Source organism: Myotis nattereri (assembly GCF_964212035.1).
Source record: "Myotis nattereri genome assembly, chromosome: X".
Taxonomy (NCBI): Eukaryota; Metazoa; Chordata; class Mammalia; order Chiroptera; family Vespertilionidae; genus Myotis; species Myotis nattereri.
The window spans coordinates 84,154,910-84,177,491 of NC_138078.1; the positions used below are offsets into that span (position 1 = coordinate 84,154,910).

Sequence of the window (22,582 nt, forward strand, 5' to 3'; positions counted from 1 at the left end):
CACCCTGCTGTGCTGCTCATAGCTCCTCTTGCCCAGGATTGTGGGAAAGCCATTATTGATCACAGGGGCAACTTGGTGGAGGTCAGGCCACTGCGCACACTAGATACACTCTTCACGGGTCAGATTGGGGGTGGGGAGGTAGGGCAGGGGTGGTTCTGCTTCAGGCTTTGCACGACTTTGGGCAGCCTGGCCATGCATCCAGCCTTGATGGCCAAGCTGTTGGTGTACAGGTAGGAATGACTGGAGGTGTGCCATGGGCACAGGATCCCTCAGCACAGGTGCTGGGAGAGCCACATGAGCTTGGTGGTATGCAGGTAGAAGGCCTGTCACATCTTCACAGGGCACTTGCCGCTCCTGTTGCTTGGGGCTGGGATGGCATGGGGTCTCATGTTACTGAGGTTTGGTTCTGGCCTCTTTCCATCTAACCAGGTTGGCATTTTCAAGTCACTGAATTTCTTCCAATATGCCCAATTAGATGTGCAGGGACAATGCTGCATGTTAGGGGGACTCCAAAAATACCACTGGTAAGATTGAGTGATGTGACAGCCCCTGTGCCCTTCACCACACCCACCTTGATGTTGTTGATGTTGATCTGGTTTGGATTTGGCTTGTTATAAAGGTTGTCCCAAAATTCACGCAAGAAGTAATTTTGATAGAAAACACAGGTTTATAATTAAAAATTGTAAATTTTTTATTGATTCATAAAGTATATAGTAAAGGGTTATGCATGGAATAGCATATTGGGTAAATGGCCTCCACAGCTTTGCTGGCACATACACACTCTTTTGTTGAAATTTTCCATGACCGTTTTGCATAAATGTGGCTGAATTTCTTTGATACAGCGCTCAATTTCCTCCTTCAAGGAGTGGGTGGTCGTGGGCTTGTTGGCATAAACCTTAGACTTCAAAAAACCCCAAAGAAAAAGTCCAACGGCATTAAATCGCATGATCTGGGTGGCCAATTCTGATCACCAAAATGGGAAATTACACAACCAGGAAATGACTCGTGCAGTAATTGAATTGTTTCTTGGGCTGTATGGCATGTGGCACCGTCTTGTTGAAACCACATGTCATCCACATCCATATCTTGCAATTTAGGCACAAAAACTGGATTATCATGTCGCGATAGCAAGCACCATTAACTGTTATTGCCTGAGCAGCCGCATTTTCGAGGAAGAGTGGTCTGATGATGCCTCCAGCCCCAAATCCACACCAAACAGTGACACATTGTGGATGCATTTGTTTCTCAACAATCACTCGTGGATTTTCTGAACCCCAAATGAGACAATTTCAGCCCAAGAAACAATTCAATTACTGCATGAGTCATTTCCTGGTCGTGTAATTTCCCGTTTTGGTGATCAACAAAATTCAGCCACATTTATGCAAAACGGTCATGGAAAATATCAACAAAAGAGTGCATATGTGCCAGCAAAGCCTTGGGGGCCATTTACCTGATATCCTATTGCATACATAACCCTATACTGTATACTTTATGAATCAATACAAAATTTACAATTTTAAATTATAAACCTGTGTTTTCTGTCAAAATTACTTCTTGCGTGAATTTTGGGACACCCTTTAGTTGGGGATATAAACTTGCTTTAATGCACTCTCAGCTTCAGCTGCTTTCAAATGTTTCTGCTGCACATATCTATTGGTGGTCTTCCACATGCAGTAGTACTGGATGATGCTGGTGAGTGACTTCCAAGGTAAAAAGTCTTGGTGGATGTTCTTGAAATCTTTCCTGTATTTCTCCAGGGCCTCCTTGAAGATACAGGCCTCTGAGACTGATCACTCCTCCATTTTATCCCAGCAGAGCATGAGCCCACCCTGACACACCAGAGTCAAAATGGCCTTGGAAAAATCATACAAGTTCTTATGCAGCATGTCCATGGGGTGGAACAGGGTGATGTCCTGGGAGGCAGGTGCAGCGCTCATGTGCAGGTTGGGCTGTCAGACGGAGCTGCTGCTGTAGTAAAGGGTCCGCTCAAAGTTGCCCAAGGAGTGGGCCACCACCAGCAACTGTAAAATCTGCTTGTCTATGACTGAGCTGTGTGTCTCCCACACCTTGGTCTCAAATTTGGACTGATCATGACTGTACTCATCTCCTTCCAGGTGGGTGATGTTAGCCAGGTACTGGTTTCCCATAGGAATCTCCCCTTTGTTGGCCAGCAGCATCTTCTGCTGCGGGTCTTAGATGAGATAGTAGAAGAAGTCTTTCCACTACAGGTAGGACTTGAGCAACTGAGTCTCACTGAGCAGAGATAGTGATGCTGCTCTCTCTTCTGATGTGGGTGTCAAGCAGTGACTCCAGCTCTCTTGAAAGGAACAGCTCCCAGTCCTGCACCTGGTACTTGAACTTCACGGGAAAGCATCTCTAGTTCTCTATCTCCTCCTTGATTTCCCCTTCCTTGCCATCATTGACCCCTGGTCCAGTTTTGTAGCAGATGGACAGGTTGGCAAGCTTGTCTGATAGGGTGGCCAGAGCAATGAGGGTGCTGGAGATGGCCCCCAGTAGAAGCAAATCACCTTGGCCTCCATCTTCCCATCAGTCCTTGTGGAGCTCCTCAATTCTCTGGATTGGGTAAAGGTTTCCGGAGGAGTTCTAGAAATAGACATAGTCTCCAACCCTGTACATGTTGGGGGGCCATGTCCGGCAGCTGTTGGCTGGGGTGGCAGGCCAGAGCATGGTGGGCAGGCTGTTTAAAGGGCAGTGCTGCAGGCACTGCTATATATATCCTATATAATAAAGAGGCAATATGCAAATTGAACCTCATGCCATAACACCATCACAAGATGGCTGCACACACAGCAGGAGTGGGGCAGCAGGGTCAGAAATGGCAGCTGCTCTGTGCAGCTTCCGCCAGGTTTTCTGTGGTCCCATGGGGGCACAGGGGTCCCAACATCTGCTTTGTGTGGCTTCTTCTAGGGTCTCCACGACCCCGTGCATGGGGGTCCCTGTGTTCATTTCATGCAGCTTCTGCTTGGGTTTCCATGGCCCCATGTGCACGCCATAGGGGTGGGCCCAGTGGCCGCTCTGCACAGCCCAGAGGTGGGGCATCGGGGAGGCACTCCAAGAATTGGGGCCATCCCACAGTGCTCTGGCCATGTGGGGCAGGACTGGCAAGACTTCGGAACTCAGGGAAGTCCCATGGCACGGGAGGGAGGGGTGGGTTCCAGGTCTTGTGCTATTTCATGCAATAGGATATATATATACTAGAGGACTGGTGCACAAAAATTTGTGCACTTGGGGGGATCCCTCAGCCTGGCCTGTGCCCTCTCGCAGTCTGGGACCCCTCGGGGGATGTCCACCTGCTGGCTTAGGCCCGCTCCCCAGGGGATCGTGCCTAAGCTGGCAGTCAGACATCCCTCTGGCAGCCCGGGAGCCCTCGGGGGATGTCCACTTGCCAGCAGGGAGCAGGCCTAAGCTGCAGTCAGACATCCTTAGTGCTGCTGAGGAGGCGGGAGAGGCTCCCACCACCACCACTGTACTGGCAGCCATCAGCCTGGCTTGTGGCTGAGCAGAACTCCCCCTGTGGGAGTTCACTGACCACCAGAGGGCAGCTCCTGCATTGAGCATCTGACACCCTGGTGGTCAGTGTGTGTCATAGTGACCAGTCATTCTCAGTTGTTCTGCTGTTAGGGTCAATTTGCATATTACCTTTTTATTATATAGGATAGAGGCCTGGTGCCTGGGTGGGTGCCGGCTGGTTTGCCCTAAAGGGTGTCCCGGATCAGGGTGGGAAGTCCCGCTGGGGTGCCTGGCTAGCCTGGGTGAGAGTCTGAGGGCTGTTTGCAGGCTGATCAAGCCCCCCAGTGGGGACCCTCATCTCATGGGGGTGTGGCCAGCCTGGGTGAGGGGCTGAGGACTGTTTTCAGGCTTCCCACAGCCCCTTCAGGGTGGAAGAGTCCCAGTGGGGTGCCTGGCCAGCCTGGATGAGGGGCTGAGGGCTGTTTTCAGGCTGGCCACGCCCCCCAGGGACCCAAGCTCCCAGCCTCTCCTTTTTTTCTTTTTTTCTTTTTTATCTTTCTGGGATTTATTTATCTTCTGTAATTGAAACTTTGTAGCCTTGAGCAGAGCCCAGGCTGGCTAAGGCATGCAGGAAGCTTGGCTTCCTCCATCGCTGGGGGCAACCCAAGCCTCCTGTTCACTCCAACTCAGTGGCCGCCACCGTTTTAGTTGGGCTAATTTGCATACTCACTCCTGATTGGCTTGTGGGTGTGGCTTGAGCATAGCAAAGGGATGGTTAATTTGCATGTTTCTCTTTTATTATATATATATATATATAATATATATCTAATATATATATATTATATATATATAATATATATATAATATATATATAATATATAATAATATATATAATATATTATATATATATATATATATATATATATATATATATATATATATCGAGGGAGAGAGATTAAATGTTGATGGATGCATAATCTTTCATTGTATGGACATGGTATTATTTATTTAACCAGTTCTTTTTTGGTAGATATTTGGATTGTTTCTCCTTTTTCACTACTACAAACAATGCTGGAATGAGCATTCTTTTTTGTATATATTTTCACACTTATCTGAATATTTTATTATGATAAATGCCTTTTGATATATACTTCCAAACTTCCTTGAGCAAATATTATACTAATGTATTTTAACTTTTTTTATATATATTTTATTGATTTTTTACAGAGAGGAAGGGAGAGAGATAGTTAGAAACATCAATGAGAGAGAAACATTGATCAGCTGCCTCCTGCACATCTCCCACTGGGGATATGCCCGCAACCAAGGTACATGCCCTTGACCGGAATTGAACCCGGGACCCTTCAGTCCGCAGGCCGACGCTCTATCCAATGAGCCAAACCGGTTTCGGCAATATTTTAACTTTTTATTGCAGGAAAATTTAATATATACAAAATTAGAGAGAGTAATGTTACCTCTTTACCCCATATATCTATCTTTGAGTTGTAACAATTATGTACACACTGGCAATCTTGTTTCACAAATTCAGTCTTGTTTCAACATTACCTACTTTTAAAAAAATATTTTATTTTATTTATTTGAGACAGAGAGGGAGGGATAAGGATAACAAGACAGAAACATTGATGAGAGAGAAACATTGATCATCTGCCTCCTGCACGCCTCCCACTGTGGATTGAGTGGCTGCTAGTTTTGATTTCTTCTAATTGTGTGGCTAAATGACTTTCTGTGTACCCTTCAGATACCTTCTTTGCTGGCTCTTGGCTGCTCAGAGCCCCCTATTTTTGTTGTTGTTAATTCTCACCTGAGAATATTTTTTCCATTGATTTTTAGAGAGATAGGAAAGGGAAGGGGAGAGAGAGAAACATTGATGTGAGAGAGACACATTGGTTGGTTGCCTCACTTGCTCTGACCAGGCCAGAGCTTAAACCTGCAACCCAGGTACATGCCCTTGACTGGGAATTGAAGTTGGGACCCTTCAGTGCATGGGCCCATGATCTAACCACTGAACAATACCACTCAGGGTTCAGGGCCCATTTTAAAGCCTCAAATGTTCAAATCAGAACACCTTGGTCCTGACTTCATTTACCCAAGCAAAATTTACCTAATCAACCACTTCTGGTTTCCTCAGAGTCCATTAGAACATTTCACTAAATGACAGTGGGTAGGAATGGGTTAATTAGGTAAATTCGTTTCTGCTGTAGTGTTATGAGTTGGTGGGTTTTTCCCACTTCATTATCAAAGAAGATAATGAATTGCTCAACCAAACTAAAATGTAATCAGAAAAGTACTTCTAATAGTGAAAATTTAAGGCAACTGTGTTAGTCTGATGAAGGTGTTTTTATAGCTTTCATTGCTTCTTCAATCATACTACATAGCCCTTGTTTTAAAACTGGTTCTGTTCAACTACTTAGTATCCTTCATTGCTAGTCCGGTCTTTTAGCCTAAGACTCCAGCATAATCGTAGTAGGTGAGTTTATACTCTGCTATACAAAAGGGAAGCCGTCCGAAGTTGTTCTTACTATTGCAAAAATAACTCTTTGTATGTCTACATGGATCTACAGAAGGTATTAAATAAATGACCCGGTGGAATCTTGACTGGGTTTGAATATTAATAGGCAACCAAAACACTTCTTTTCTAGAAATGCTTGAATATTATGCAAAAATATTCTGGTTTTCCTTTTGAGAAAATACAATACTTTAGTAAAAGCCACGCTTTACATTTCCATAGTGCTTGACAGCAAAAAGTACTTTCCTAAGCATTATTTAATTTGAAGTTCACAATAGGGACTATGAGTTACACAAGGAAGAAACTCTCATTCCAATGTCACAGACAAAACCACTAATGTGATTTTTCAAGTTCACCCAGTCATTTAGTGACAGAACCTATATCCTCAGTCCATTCAGTGTAATTCAACTTGTAAGTGTCAAGCAAATGCAAGATCAATTGCAACCTGACATTTCACAAGTGAGGATCTTTGATTTAATTTCCTCTTCCTTTCCTACTCTCCAAGGAAGTCAGTTCCTGGTAAGAATAATGACAGATTTTTTCCCCCATTGTATTTATTGAATGAAAGTCAACTAGTGATCTGAATTTTTTATACTATGCAATGTAAATTTTGGAAATTATTGATTTGCCTTTGTCCTTATTCCAGTGTAGATTCTTCATTAGTCTGAGCCCTCCAAAAAGTTACCTGAAAGTAGAGGCAGTTCAAGAAATATTATATTAAATGTTCCTTTATTTTTTTTATTTTTTATTTTTTTTAGTGTTCCTTTATTTTTGAGAATCTTCTGTTAGGAAAAAAATAAAACAGAATAATGGTGAGAGCAGGATTATTTTGGATGGGATGGTTTGAGATGGCCTCTTGAAAAAGGTGATATTTAACCTCAATTCTGATAAAAAGTCGGGAGAGCATTGCAGGCAGATGGAGTACCCAGCACAAAGACGCGGAGGCAGAGATCAGTTTGATGTGTTCATGAAACAGAAGGACAGTGTGACTGTGGTGTAGTGGACAAGGGGGAGAAAAGTAGGATATAAAGTGGGAAAAGTAAGTGGTGGACAGATTACAGAGGGATGCATTTGGACCATATTTTAAGTGCAATAATAAGTCATCACGTCATTTTACAGGAGGGGTGATTTTGGATGAAAATATTATATGGAAACTATTTGTCTTAAGTGAAAATACTCTTCTGAATCCTTGTGGAGTTATTTAGAGCTAATGATGTAGAGTGTGGTGTCTCCATAAATTTGCCTACTTGACCCTAATAACCTACTTCTCTACCACCATCCATAGTGGTGAACCTAGTGTAGTTTTCTTTGTAAATGGGGTATTTTTTTTTGTAGCTTTTTGAAATGTCTAGGTTCAGTCTGGTGAGTTTTTCATCATTATATTTTTCTCCTGAAAGCACAGTGAATCTATATAATTGGAGGAAGGGGGGGTGTATTCATTGAGGGGTGGGAAAAGTATGTTAGATGCTCCTTTATTCTTTGGTTCTATAATTTAAAGTCTCAGTAATGTCATATAATTTTGGGAAAAACAGAAATACATATTTGTGAAATAACTCTGTAAAAACATTTTTTTCTAGGCTATGGGATACAACTGCCTATATAACATAATAGCAATTCCAAACCACATTGCTTAGTTTCCATTAAACCTGTACCTTAACTTTAAATTTCACTAGTTCATAAGCTCTTTTTGCCAAAAGGATGAAAGTGTCTAAATATCAGTTATAAAGGACAAAATGTTTCTTTGACTATCTTGAGATAAAAAGGTAGCCTTTTCTATCATAAAGGCAACATTTCTCCTTTCACATTCTTTAAAGATTTGCTTTGTAGACCATTAAACCTTTTTCCCCTGGAACCTAATGCCTGCCATGTACTAAAATTACTCTCTCTCTCTCTCTCTCTCTCTCTCTCTCTCTCTCTCTCTCTCTCTCTCTCTCTCTCTCTCCTTTCCAATGTGCTTTCAAATTGCCTTTTTCTTTTGATTCAGATCATTAGTAATGGTCATGGAAAAAGTCTCTGATATCTAGAGGGAAATGCAGTAATTTAGAAGAAAGGTTTCCCTTTGGGTTTAACTCTACAGTTTGGTTCAATTTTATTTGACATTTTTGTCCATCATAGTGTAAGAGTCCCTTTTTTTCCCCTTTTCATAGACTGAAAGAATGGTTTATTTTTTTAGGCTGCTGCCCTGTTCTTTGCTGTTCAAAAGGAAACAAAGGTTTTCTTTTCATCCTTTTTCTTAGTCTCTGAGTGAACGGCTTATGAAGGTTGGAGGATTGATAGCCGTAGGAGATTAAGAAATGCCTTTAATTCACAAACAGCTCTGAACTTGCAGTTGTTCAACCCTAGTGATGAGCTAGAGTTATGCTTTTCTCACTTCTTATGCGGGTAAAGAAATTGCTCTCTGATTTTCTAGTTTCTACTTCAGGGATATTTTAGTTCGGTTGGATAGGCTATATTGTCAAGGAGGGAAGAAAGGAAGGCATACTTCTTGCAAAATCAATAACCCTTGCTTCCAGCAGGCTGGAGAGAATCAACTCTATAGTCAGACCATTGCTTCTATGAAATGAGGAAAAGTGATAAAACATTTCCTGAGTGCTACTAGGTGCTGAGATTCTACTAGGTATTTTACATATGCTATATCATTATAACAGCAATTATTTGAAGTAAATATTACTATATTCCATTAAATGAGATTTAACTAATTTAAGCAATTTGATCAACATCATACTGCCATGTGAGTTTCAGACTTTGGATTTTAGCACAAGGCTGCTCATACTGTTTTTCATTGCATTATACTTTCTTTTTAAAGGATGGTCAAGGATGCAGCAGCCAGCATGTGTGTATACTAGTATTCCCTCATCCCTAACCACCAGTGTTTACATTTGGTGTGATACATCTCCCTGAGTGCATCATACCTGACATCTCTTTGATAATATTAGTGGTGTATCTTTCCTGATGGGTTAGGAAGGGTAAGAAGTCTGGGTCACACTTATGCATGTTCATACAAACCATCCTTGACCACACATAACCACCATAATAGTAGCTAACATTTATTGAGCCCTTACCACGTGCCAGGCACTCTGTTAAGAATTTTTGAAATATCACTTAATGCTGACAACAAACCCAGGATTGAGACATATAATATTGTCATTAGCATTTCAGAAAATGCAGACACAAGTAGATTAAGTGGCTTGTCACAGAACTGTGTAGCAGTCAGAATTTGAATTAAGTAGGCTGATTCCATAAACTATGCCTTGGTCCAATGTACTACACTGTGTTATATACACAATGTAGCACAGGAGAAAGATCTAAGTATAATAGAATATACCAGGCCTCAGTCATTTTCAAATGTTGTCTGAGAAGCATACTAATGTTTTTACCTTATGAACCAATGCTTCTTTCTAACTCAATGCTATTATGTTCAAAATATGCAGAATGAAGTACTGTAATCAAATATTCCATATATCATATCACCAACAAGTATCTGCTTGGAATTGGTCAGAATTTAGATGGAGGTAAAGTAAAGAAGAACCAGCTGGTCAATCACCTCCCTCACAAACTTCCCTGGACTCTGCTTTCAGTGCCAGTATGATAAACCTATACTGGTTGATGTTCCAATGAGCACACCTTTTAAAATCCTTATTAATAGGCATATTGAAAATAGAGGAATTATTCTAGTATCTTTGAGTTAGCATATGACTTATTGAATCTGAAAAAACAAGTGGTTGGCAGTGGATATGTGTATGATGCATAGTCTCATTATATATCCCGGTGAAGCCTATTGAATCAAGGTGACATATTAATGGGATACAAATGGTATAATGCTTCATTAGGGAAAAGAGAATAAAGTCAACCAAATCACAGCATGTTGAACTCAGGGAATTGTCTCATATAGCTGAAAATCACATTTATAGCTAAACCAGCAGTCATTGATGGTAGTTTCCATTCCTGATTACCATCCATATAGAATCAAAAATTGCCAAATGTCATTGGGACACTTTTGAATTTCAAACTCAACTCAGTGATACAATAGGGATAAAAAAAAAAACCGTCATTTTTCAGCTGGCTAGCTAGTGATATAGTAGCTATGTAGTGCAATGGTCAAATGTAAAGACTTGGGAGCCAGATTGTTTAGATTTGAGTTATGGTTCTCTGGCTGTGTGACCTTAGTAAGTAACTTCTCTATCCCTTGATTTTCTCATTTATAAAATAGTAATTACCTTATCAGGTTTTTGTAAAGGTTAAATTAATACATATCAAACAATTAGAACAATGCTTGGCATATAGTAAACATTGTAACTATTATGTTATTTTAATTTATAAAATACTAGTGACCCGGTGCACAGATTCGTGCACATTGAAAGGAAATTAATTAGAAGGTGGCTGGTGGGGCAGGACTGAGTGAGATGGGCTGGAAACGCCCTGGAGCCAACCTCCCGTGGTCCCTCCCCAGCGTCTGCAGCGTGAGCGAGGTCCCTCTGGTAGATGGGGTCCCTAGGCCTGGCCTGTGGGGATCAGGCTGAAACCGACTCTCTGACATCCTCCAAGGGGTCCTGGAGTGTGAGAGGGTACTCTGCAAAGTTGCTGTCATACAGGGTGTGGAACGCAAACGCAAGTGTGCAGTAAACCAGATTCCGGGCCCGACAGTGCCCCGGCAACGACATAACCCATGGCCGAAGGTAGAAATGCGCGGCCCCATGAGGAATCTGGTTCCCTCCTCTCCGGTTTCAGGATGCATCACCCGAGAAACACTGCTGCCAAGTCACTGCAGCTCGTCTGCCCCCTGGTGGTCAGTGTGCATCATAGTGACTGGTCGGACAGGCAGAGGGACCCTTAGCATATTAGTCTTTTATATATATATATATATAGATAGTCTTGCCTTGGATGTTGTGGTAAGTTAATTGAAGAGTCTTCTTCGTATACCAAAAGGTCATGGGTTCGATTCCCAGTCAGGGCATATAATCAGGTTTCAATTTCCATCCCCAGTTGGGGTGTATATGGGAGGCAACCAGTCTGTGTTTCTCTCTAGCATAAATGTTTCTCTCTCTCCCTCTCCCGTCCTTGCTCTCTGAAATAAATAGTTACATTGAAAATTGTTAAATAAAATATTTAAAAAGTAAAATATAGTCTTCCTAAGATTCATCTAAGAAACAAAATGAGCTACTGAGTCATGTGACTTTTTTCATGTTGATGGGCTTTGTGTGTTTGTCAACAGTGCTTCTTATTCTTAACCTCATGTAACACAAGGATACTCAGATGCAGCAAAATATTTTTGTATCATTTTGTTGTCATTTCTATCACTATGACCTTAGAAAATAAATTTATGTCAACAATTTTTAAAAGTTTTGTGTTTTCCTGTTTGTCACAGTAAGTTGAATTTTTTAAATTGTTTGGGATTCTTTAAAATATTTTGTTGTTGATTTTCTTTTTTAAATTTTAGTACCTTTAGAAATAGATGGGCCTAAATGCATAATATATTTTAGTTCTGCTTAGTTGGTTGGACCCACTGCCTGAATAGTTTCATGAATATTAACTTTCATATTCTGTAAGTGTTTTTTCTCCTTAAATAGGAAAAGTACGACTTTATTACAATTAACTAAAATTGAGGATCATTTGATATTTATCTCAGAGATGAAACCTTTTAATATTGAGAGTAAAGGGGCTACTGAATTTGATATGAGGGAATAATACCAATAAAACCAGCAAAGAATGACCATATGAAGAATCAGAAAATTATAATCTGATAAAGAGGGAACACGTTGCTGCTAAGAAACAGTCTGGTCAATTAAAAGCATACCAGCCCTTGATTATTTCTCTGATATCTTTTTGATTAACTGCTGCACAATAATGAGCTTTATTATTTTTAGCCTAGAGGGACTGATTAACACTGCAGTTAATGTCCTATTATGCATGTGTGCTTTACTATCCCTGAGGGGTTGTAGTCCAACCTGTGAGCCAGCTGTTCCTTGTCATGAGAACTGGAAGCACTATTAGCAATCCACCTAATCCTCAGTTTTGTTTTGGCTTGGATTCATAAATGGATTTACAAGTTTTAAGTCTCTACTCCACATGCATGGACAAATCCTAATAAACATTTTTAGAAATACTTCCATAATTAACACTCAACCCAACTTTCCTTGTTTTGGGAGAGGCTGATAACACAACCTATACCTGAAATTTTAGTCTTATCAAATAAATGTGTTTTGACATGTGTTTACTTTGCTTAGAAACATAATCATTAGATTCATAACTAATCACTTGCCTCCTTGGCAGTTGAGTCTTGCCTGTGGGTCATATATGTGCTTTGTTGCAGTGAGTTTCATTAGTGAGTAGTAGAGAATAAGAAACATGCTTTTAGCAGTCATTTGCAGGATGAGCTCCAGCTGGTAAAAATAGTATTTAGGGAGGACTGAGGAATTCGGGACTGAGGGATCCATTGCTACTACTAGCAGTGGATATACTAGGCAGGTTCAAATCCAGATGATGTTAAAAGAACAGAAAAAAATTGACTTTATAAAACATCTATTCTTCTATCATTGCTCAAGTAATCATAATAATAACTGAATTTTACAACTATTTCTAGTTGGGAGAGTATTTTGAATTTTCTATTTTATAACAATTTTATTAAAGATATGATTCATATACAACTTACATGTTTAAAGTATACAATATTTTCTAATTATATTCCCAGAGTTGTGCAATTATTACCAAGTCTATTTCCAAAACATGTCTATCACCCCCAAAACAAACCCCATGCCTCCCAATTCCCTCTCTTCCCAACCCTTGGCAAATTTATTTTTGTCTCTGTGGATTTGCCTGTTATGGACATTTTATATGAATAGAATCATACAATAGTGGCCTTCTGGGCCTGACTTATTTCACTTAGCATAATGTTTTTAAGGTTCATCCATATTATAGTATATATCAATACTTAATTTTTATTGCTGAATAATTTCCATCATATAAATATCTCGCAATTTGTTTATCCATTTATTAGTTGATAGACATTTGGGTTGTTTTCACTTTTGGGCTATTATGAACAATGCTGCTTGCTATAATGCACTCATTTTTGTGTGGACATATGCTTTCATTTCCCTTGGATATAAATCTAGGAGTGGAATTGCTCTGTTATGTGATAGGCATGTTTAAACTCCATGGGAACTGACAAAGAGTTTTCCAAACGTTTTCATTTTTCTCATATGATTGTTAAAACAACTTAAGAATATGTGCCAATTATTTATTATCCTCATTTTTAAAAACATGGCCCCTAAAATCTGGAGCCATCAGTTACTATTTCAAGGTAGGAGTGCTAGTAAGTAATCCAGCTAGGGTTGTGAACCAAGGTTTCTGAACATTCAGTGAAAGCTTAAAAATCAGTGCCCACATTCTTTTTTTGAAATTTCTTTATTGATTAAGGTATTACATATGTGCCACATTCTACCTAGAATCTTATTTTCCTTAATTAAATTTAGGATAGTGAGTACACAGTTTAGGGTTCTAAGGTCTGTTTGAACGTTGACAAGTCACTTGGGAATTCCTGCTCTGATAGTGGTGATCTTTGCCTAAACTGGATGGCTCTCTGGGCAGCATAGGGTCGTTAAAAGTGATAGATTTTAGATACTAGTTCCACTATTTTACTAGACAACTTGTATACACCTGTTTTCTAGTTTCAACTCTACCAATAACTAGCTTTGTCACTTACCTCAACTCAGTAAAACTCTCTCAGGCTCAAATCCCAGTTTTTATATTTCAAATAGTCATCATATCTATTTCACAAGGTTCCTGTGAGAATTTAATGAGGTAAAGCATGTTTGGCATAGTGCTGGACACAAAAAGTGGAAAAGTATAAACTCTATATAATGTTCAGGAAGAGATATATGGATCTGTATATTCACACCTTCTCAACTCCTCATTTCATCCCCTCCTCCAGACAAGGAGACTGTCTGTCGTGTCAACATATGCTTAAAACAGTTTTGGAAATTAAACGAATACTGGAACTGGTGTCTTTGAGAATTAGCAACTCAGAACGTTTTCATTTAAGATGAAATGTCATTCCCCATAAAAAAGACAAGCCGCCCAGCCAGTATTGTTCAGTGGTTGAGCACTGAGCCATGAACCAAGAGGTTACCAGTTCCACTCCTGGTCAGGGCACATGCCAGGGTTTCAGGCTTGATCCCTGGGAGGGGCATGCAGGAGGTAGCTGATCAATGTTTCTCTCTCATCAATGTTTCTATATTTCTATCCCTCTCCCTTCCTCTATCTAAAATCAATAAAAACATATTTTTTAAAAAGATAAGCCAATTTTATTACTTGTTTGCTAACATACATTTCTTTCTGTTCTGTAGCAAGTACTTTACTGTCCTTTGGCTGTATTCCTAAGTCTCCACATTTTGCAGCTCATAAATAACCACTAAATCAAACCTCTTCAGCATCTTGAAAGGTCTACTTAAAAAGAAAGTGTTTATTTTCTTTGAACATATCCTGTATTTGAGCTGGCTGTTACCAGTAGTTTTAGTCCAAGTGATTATATCAGAATCTCCAAGGGGACACAAGCTGAGTCCCCATAGTAAATGTTTTCCAACCACACTGCTGAATTATTTAGCTGTTCTTCTACCACATTTTCTGACACTTACTACATATATATATATGTAAATTTTGTTCTTGAATCATTTTATATATATATTATATATATATAAAATGATTCAAGAACAAAATTTGTTCAATGTATTATTTTGTTTCACCCAAACCTTCCTGAGCCATCTTATTTATTGCAATAAATGACTTTTCAATGCGTTTGGGTGTATGGATATCATCTAGACATACAGTTGTACATGTTTACAAAAAACTTGAGAACAATTAAATAAAAAGTTATTTTAATGAATATGAATAAACTGAATAAGATTGAGTACCATTTACTGAATGCCACATTTTTAGCAAGTGTTCCTTGTGAAATGTGTGTTCTCTGGTTATATTTTGTATACAGTTTAGAACTTCTGTACATTACTGCAAAGGCAGTACTTCATGAATCATATTTTATGAATCATAAAATATTCAGAATGAGGCCTAATTTAGACATAAAGTAGTCCGCCCTCATCTGCAGTTTTGCTTTTCGTTATTTCCATTACCTATGGTCCAAAAACATTCAATGGTCAATTCCAGAAATAATTCATAAGTTTTAAATTGCATGCTTTTCTGAGTAGTGTGATGACATCTTGTGCCCTCTCGCGTGGGACGTGAATCATCTCTCTGTCCATTGCATGCATGCTGTAGAGACGCTCCCCAACAGTTACTCATTTAGCCTTCTCTGTTATCAACTGTGGCAGTATCTCAGTGCTTGTGTTCACTGACCCTTATTTTACTTAATAATGGCCCTAAATCACAAAAGTAGTAATGCTGGAAATGTGAATATGCCAAAGAGAAGCTATAAAGTGCTTCCTTTAAGTGAAAAGGTAAAAGTTCTCAACTTAATAATGAAAGAAAAAATTGTATGTTGAGGTTGCTCAGATCTATGGAAAGAACAACTGTTTTATCCATAAAACTGTGAAAAAGGAAAAAAATACGTGCTAGTTTTGCTGTAATACCTAAAACTGCAGAAGTTACAGTCACAGTGCATGCTAAGCACTTAGTTAAAATAGAAAAGGCATTCGATTTGTGGGTGGAAAAATGACATTGTCATGACTTGATGGTCCTCCTGATATATTATCAGAAGGTCAATAGTAATACCTACATAATTCACTTCACTTCTCTCATCATATAGGCATTTTATCATTTCACATCATCACAAGAAGGGTGAGTCCAGTACAATAAGGTATTTTGAGAGAGAGAACACATTCACATAACTTTTACTACAGTATATTATAATAGTTTTATTTTATTATTGTTGCTGATCTCTTACTGTGCCTAATTTATAAATTTAAAATTTGTCATAGGTATGGATGTATAGGTAAAAATGTGATATATATAGAATTCACTACATGTGGGAGAACTGCTGTACCCAGTTTTTAAAAATGAGCTCTGTTCCCTATTTTATCCTTAGCTAACTGTTCATCTCTGAATATAAAACGTGAAACTATTTAAATCTTCTACCTTCTATCAGCAATAAATTATTATATGGAATCGAAAAGCAGCTCCTTATTTCCCAAATAGGTAGAAATTTTTATGAAGAAATATTGTCAAAATGATTTAGGACAATTCTCTCCTGGCTAGTGTGGCTCAGTTGGTTGGGCATAGTTCCAAAAGGTTGCTGGTTCAATTCCCATCAGGACACATGTCTGGGTTGAGGAGGCAGCTGAAGCTGATGGATGTTCCGCTATCACATGGATTTTTTTTCTCTCTCCCCCCGCTTCTCTCTCTAAAAATCAATTTAAAAGTCTTTAAATAAATGATTTATGATGATTCTTTCATTCTGCTAGGTTTATCAGTTAGAAACTAAAATGTGTCATGGAGAGTGTGCTTCTTTTCTACTTATTCTCATAGGTGTAATATTTTATTAACATAGGACTGCCTGAGGCAGTAGTGATATAACAACAGCTAATCACTACATTTTAGTGTAAATCACATTTTAGTATCAGTAATCATGTGGACTTGATTGCACATACTCTTCAAATGTGGAAAGACTCACACTCCAAGTTCTCATTAGAACAAGTGATACATTATGTTAATCCTCAACAAAAGGAGCTTTGAAAATATCCTTATTTGCTAAGAATCTGGCCCCTTTCTAATTCTTTCAGCTATGTAGAATAAAAATCATCCATACCTTTTATCTGAAATACCTTCAGATCTATGAAAATTTAGTAATTCCTGTGTGTGTGATATACCATCAGAAGTGTTGAAATCTAATTTCAGAATATTTATCACATTAGAATCTAATGCATAATACAATCAGATAGAAAATAAGTTTAGGGTACTTTTCAATCTCTCAACACTATTAATTAGAAAAAAACATTCCATACTATTAAATGGCAAAGGAACAAAAACAATATTTAGAGTGCAATAAAATCAATGAAAGAGAATCAGTGCCAAATCAGGATCATTTTAATGGTATGATCTGATTCTGACTGTACTTTATTAATAACCTGCATTTATTAAGAGGTTCTCTAGCTTACACATCTTCATTTTTACTTCCAGTCTGCTTTCCTCAATGTGTTCCTCCTCAGCTTTTTATAACAAACCTGTTACACTTCAGATTTTCTCATTAAATGTGTGACTTGAATCCCTGACTTAGGCAACAGTTTCTGAAGTAAATTACATGGAGAATTTTTCACATTAAATATTAGTATGTGGACTATCAACTGCATGCATATACAATTTTCTTCCTGAGAACTCAAGTATTAATTCATTTTTTTATTATTATTAGTCCTTTGGGTACTCAGTAGGACTAAATTTCATTCTAAATATGCATTAGGCTCTTTCTCAATTATTTTCTTTTAATAAAAATTCAGTAGGTTTCTTTTTCTTAATGCTCAAATGACTATGTAACTATTTATAATCTCAAAGGAACAACATTCTCATACATATCCAATGCTATTACCATTTCTGTTTTGCTTCACCCCCTGAAAAATGAAATTCAATTTAATTTCTTCAGATGTCATATGGACTCATAAGTTTTGCTGATATTAATGTTTAAAGTAATTTTATACCTGTCCTGAGAACAAACCATTATTTTTTTATTTTAAAAACTGATTCAGATATCCTATATAATAATAGACAAACATGGTAATTAACCGTAGCTTTGACACACTTCCCATTGGCTAATCAGGGTGATATGCAAATTAACTGCCAACCAAGATGGCGGCCAGCAGCCACGCAGCTGAAGCGAACAGGAGGTTGCTTGCTCCAGTGATGGAGGAAGCCAAGGTTCCCCGCCTGCCACTGCTGGCCTCTGAACTGCCCTCTAAGAAACAATGTTGCAATTATATACCCTAAACAAACTCCAGAAACCTGCTTTCAGCTGTCAGAGCTGGAGCGAGCAGGACCGAAACAATGTTGCAATTATAGAACCCAGACAAACCAGATCCCTGCTTTCAGCAGCGGAGGCCTCAGGCTGGAGCTGAGCCTCAGAGCAAAAGCCGGCTCTCAGCTCCAGTGACATCCATAGAAGGTAAATAAATCCCAGAATAAAAAAAATAAAAAAAAAAAAACAGAAAAAAAGGAGAGGTTGGGAGCTTCAGTCAACCACCAGCCTGAAAATGGCCCTCAGCCCCTTACCCAGACTGGCCAGGCACCCCTGTGGGGACGCCCACCCTGAAGCAACAAGATGGTGGCTAATTTGCATACTGAAGCGGGGCGGCAGCACTTGAGGCTGTCGGTGGTATGGGACCCGGATCCATGTCCTGGCGGGCGGGCTGCAGCGCTTGAGGCTGTCCACGGTCTGGGACCTGGATCCATGATCTGGCAGGCGGGGGGCAGTGCTTGAGGCTGTCCGTGGTCCCAGGAACCGGATCTGTGACCCTGCTGGGTGGGGGGCAGCACTTGAGGCTGTCCACGGTCCCGGGACCTGGATCCATGACCCTTACCGGCGTGGCAGCACCTCGCACAGGGGCAGATCGGCCGGGGTTGGGCAGGGCAGGACGCCTGGCTTCTACCCAGCCCCAGTCACTCGGGGCAGGTGAGCAGCGCAGAGAGCCTCTGGACAGGGGAGGCAGGCCGGTGGAGGGAGGCCTGTACTCCCCACATGGCGGTGGTGACAGCTGTGAGCGCACCAAGAGGAGCCTGCATGCTGAGCTGAAGTAGTGCCTGCAGGCCATCAGCACCCAGGAGTGGCTGCGCAAGTCATGCCTCCTGGCCCAGAAGGTGCCGGATCAACATGGACAGCCACCGTGGCCACCGTGGCGGGCCAGACTGACGTCCTCCTGGCCACACCACGGAGGTTTGCGGATCTGCAAAGCCAGAGGCCTCTGGTGTGCACATCCCCCCCCCCCCCCGGCGTGCGAACATCCCCCGGCACACTGTCACCCTCCCACGCCTGCAACAGTTGCAAACCAAGGTGTGCACAAGTTCCCCCCACCTCTCCACTGCACTTCCATCAACCCAGCATGCCTAACACCCCCACAGGATGTGCACGCATCCCCTCTGATGTGCTCACATCCTTTGGAGAGTGTCTGGGTGTTCTGGGTGCTGAGGGTGGGCGCCTGTGAGATGACAGTGAGAGGGCGGAGTGATGATGCCCAGTTCCCACGGAAGCCAGTGCAGCTACGAGATCACCTCTGGGGGGTTAATGCAGGTGCTGAGGCAAGAGCAGATGCAGACAGACACACCTGGTGGGCGTGGGCAGCCCTCGCTGAGGTGCCTTCGGTCAGCATTCAAGATTAAGAACCCAGAGGCTGAGAGGAATTCTGTCCTCTCAGTGAAACAGTGGGATAGTCGGGGCAACTGTAGAGGAGGAATGTGCACTTTGGGTGCCAGCACCCATGAGCGAAGGCTGCCCTGACTGAACCTCGCTTGCTTGGGGCCTAGCGCACTCCTGCCAGGCAGCGGGTGACAGGACGTGCTTTTCCAAATTGATGAGAGAAAACGTTGATTCTCCTGCTGCCCACGAAGGTGGAAAGTGAAGTGGGGAGACATGTGGGGAGTGAGCGAGGTTCCCTGTCTGGGGGTTCCAAATCTGCTGTTGGTTTCTTTCACCGCTGACTAGAGATATACAGGGTGTCCCCCCAAAATGTATACACACTTTGAATACCTACTAATTCCAATGGTTTTAAGCATAAGAAATAAACAACAATGGAGCTGTTATCTGTTAAAAGTGTGGGCACAAACAGGTAGTTGGACATTCCCTGAGGGGTCACAGATTGGAGAGGGTGAAGGCCAGACTGAGGGGCCCCTTCCCCCCCCTCCCATCCCAGTTCACGAATTTTATGCACCGGGCTACTAGTATTATAATAAAAATCTTAATCATACGGATAATAATATTAAATATAACACACTAGAGGCCTGGTGCACGAAATTCTTACACTGGGAGGGGGGAGTTCCTCAGACCACCTGCACCCTCTCACAGTCCGGAACCCCTTGGGAGATGAGGCCTAAGCCGGCATTTGGACATCCCTCTTACAATCCAGGATCCCTTGCTCCTTATTGCCCACCTGCTCACTCCTTACCACTTGGCTAGCTGTTCCTTAGCTCTGCTGATGTGGCGAGAGAGGCTCCCACCACTGTCCCTGCACTGGTCAGCTGTGAGCCCACTTCTGGCTGAGAGGCACTCCCCCTGTGGGAGCACACTGACCCTCTGGTGGTGAGTGGGCATCATAGCGACCAGTTGTTCTGGTCGTTCTGCCATAACAGTCACTCAGGCTTTTATTACATAGATAATGCAGATACAGTCAAGAAATGACTTCCTAGATTAGATTTAACATATATTTTCTTGATACATTTGAAATACGTTGATTTGTGATAATCAATGTTCCCCTTAAAGAAAAACTTGACCTGGATTTAATTTAAAAATAATAATAAAATTTCAATGTGTAGTGTGTGGTAGCATTAAAACTGAAACTAAGGAGATCTGGGGACTTTAGACAAATCATTTTACATTTCTAAATTTGTTTCCTAATCTGCAAAAAAAAAAAAAAAAAACGAACAAAACAAAACAAAAAACAACAACACATGATTAAGTAATGAATTTCTTTGGTCCTTGTAGCCAGAACATTTTAAGCAAAATAATAAAATTATAATATGTATATCAGATAGCAAAGCATTGCCTGTCTTTTTTATTGGATTTATTATTTTAATAATGTGTTAATTTAAATTATATGAAGTATATTAGAGGACATTAGATTTTTGTCACTGCATTTTTAATAAAATTTTTTATGATTTTTAAATATAGTAATAACACACTTTAAGCAATTTCAAATCTCAAGGATACATTAGCCAAAAAATGGCCTCATACACTTTACTCTTCAAAGTAGATATTGTGCTCTCATACACCTACTTATTTTTTACTATTTCTTGTTTTTATACTTTAATCAACTTTTTAATTTGAAAAGATCGAAACCTACAGAAATGCTGAAAGAATGGAATAATGAGTTCCCATATAATATCTCTCAACTAGATTCACCAATTTTAACATTTTGCCACATTTGCTTTCTCTTCTCTTTTTTTCCCTTTTTAAATAGAGACAGACACACACATCTTTGAAACAAAGTAAACTGCTGATATCATGACACTTTACCTAAGTATTTCATGTAGCCCCTAAGAACATGAACTTTCTCTTACATAACTACAAAATTATTACCACCCAATAAATTTTAATGTGAAAAAATATTATCTACTATTCTAACCATATTCAAATGTCTCCAATTATTCAAATAATGGTCTTTAGTTATTGCTTTTAACTGACTCAATATCTAATCAGAACGTTAACATTTTTAAGAGTTCATGCCAGTTATTTTGTAAATTAATATAAATTAAATTTGTCTTGTTTGATTGTTTTCTCATTAAATTCATTTTTGGTAAGCTTACTGCATAGGTATATTTGCCTAACATCAGAAAGCACACAATAACAATTTGATCTATTATTGGTGATACTGAATTTGATTGATTACTTAATATCTGCCTTGAAATGTACCTTTCTTTTCTGTAAAGGTACCTTTTCTTTAAAAATTAATAAGTAAACTGTGGGGTGAATGTTTGGAACCATATGAACATCTTCGTTTCCCAACATCCTTTCACCCAATGACATTAGCATCATCCTTGCCTGAATTAGTCATTATATTGCATTTGCAAAATGCTGATTACGTAATTTCATAATCCCTTTAATATTTATTAGTTAGTATTTTCTTTAAAGAATGTTTCCTTTTTATAACTTCCTTATTAAAGACATTTACAAAGGTAACATACACACAAATAATATAATGAACTCTCATGTATTCATTACCCAACTTCAACAGTTATTAACAGTTTGCCAACGTGGTTTCATTTACATTTTTATGTTGGCATGTATGTATTGCTGAAGTATTTTAAAGCAAATTCCAGACATGATATAATTTTATGCCTACTTAAGAAAACAATGTAAGTAAATTATACTGTCTCTTTTCCTACTAGATTAGAAGTAACCAATTTTAGAGATATAGAGAAATGCTGGAGACAAGCAGCATGATAGCAGTGAACTTCAACACTCATAATGAAATGTTATAATGAAAAAATAGATTCAGAATATGGTTGTGTGTTATAGTAGACTACAACACTAAATATTTATAATGATAACCCCGAGTTACCAAAAATAATGTTTAATAACTTTTTTATTAAAAGACAATGATATACATAATGTATTTTATAATGTTATATAGACAGATAGCTGTTTGTTTTTAAATGAATACAGTGTTTTTTACTTAAAGGGGTTAACCTCAGTACCTAGAAAATTTGTCCATAAGGCCAAATATGAATGAGGCAGCATTATACATTAAATAGTAATAAATACAACATAATTTCACTTTAGTCCCTGGTACCCAAAGTGGAATAAAAATGTTCAACAAGGCTATCTGAAGGCACATAGATGTGAATCATAAAAAACATATTTTTAGTCATATATGCTTCCAAGATATCAGCAGTCAGAGTTAGACTAGATGAATATAGGAATGACTGAATCTGCAAGTTGATCTG

The 22,582-nt window shown here is 39.6% G+C and overlaps 1 pseudogene across 1 annotated transcript; it reads right to left on the reverse strand.

Moving 5' to 3' along the window:
- Window positions 1-326: 326 nt before the first annotated feature.
- LOC308511739 (metastasis-associated protein MTA1-like) lies at window positions 327-8,989 on the reverse strand (annotated as a pseudogene). The gene is made up of 3 exons: window positions 8,908-8,989; window positions 1,575-2,284; window positions 327-610 (listed from the first exon to the last, which is right to left on the reverse strand). The product of its transcript is annotated as a metastasis-associated protein MTA1-like (transcript).
- Between the last annotated feature and the right edge of the window lie 13,593 nt (window positions 8,990-22,582).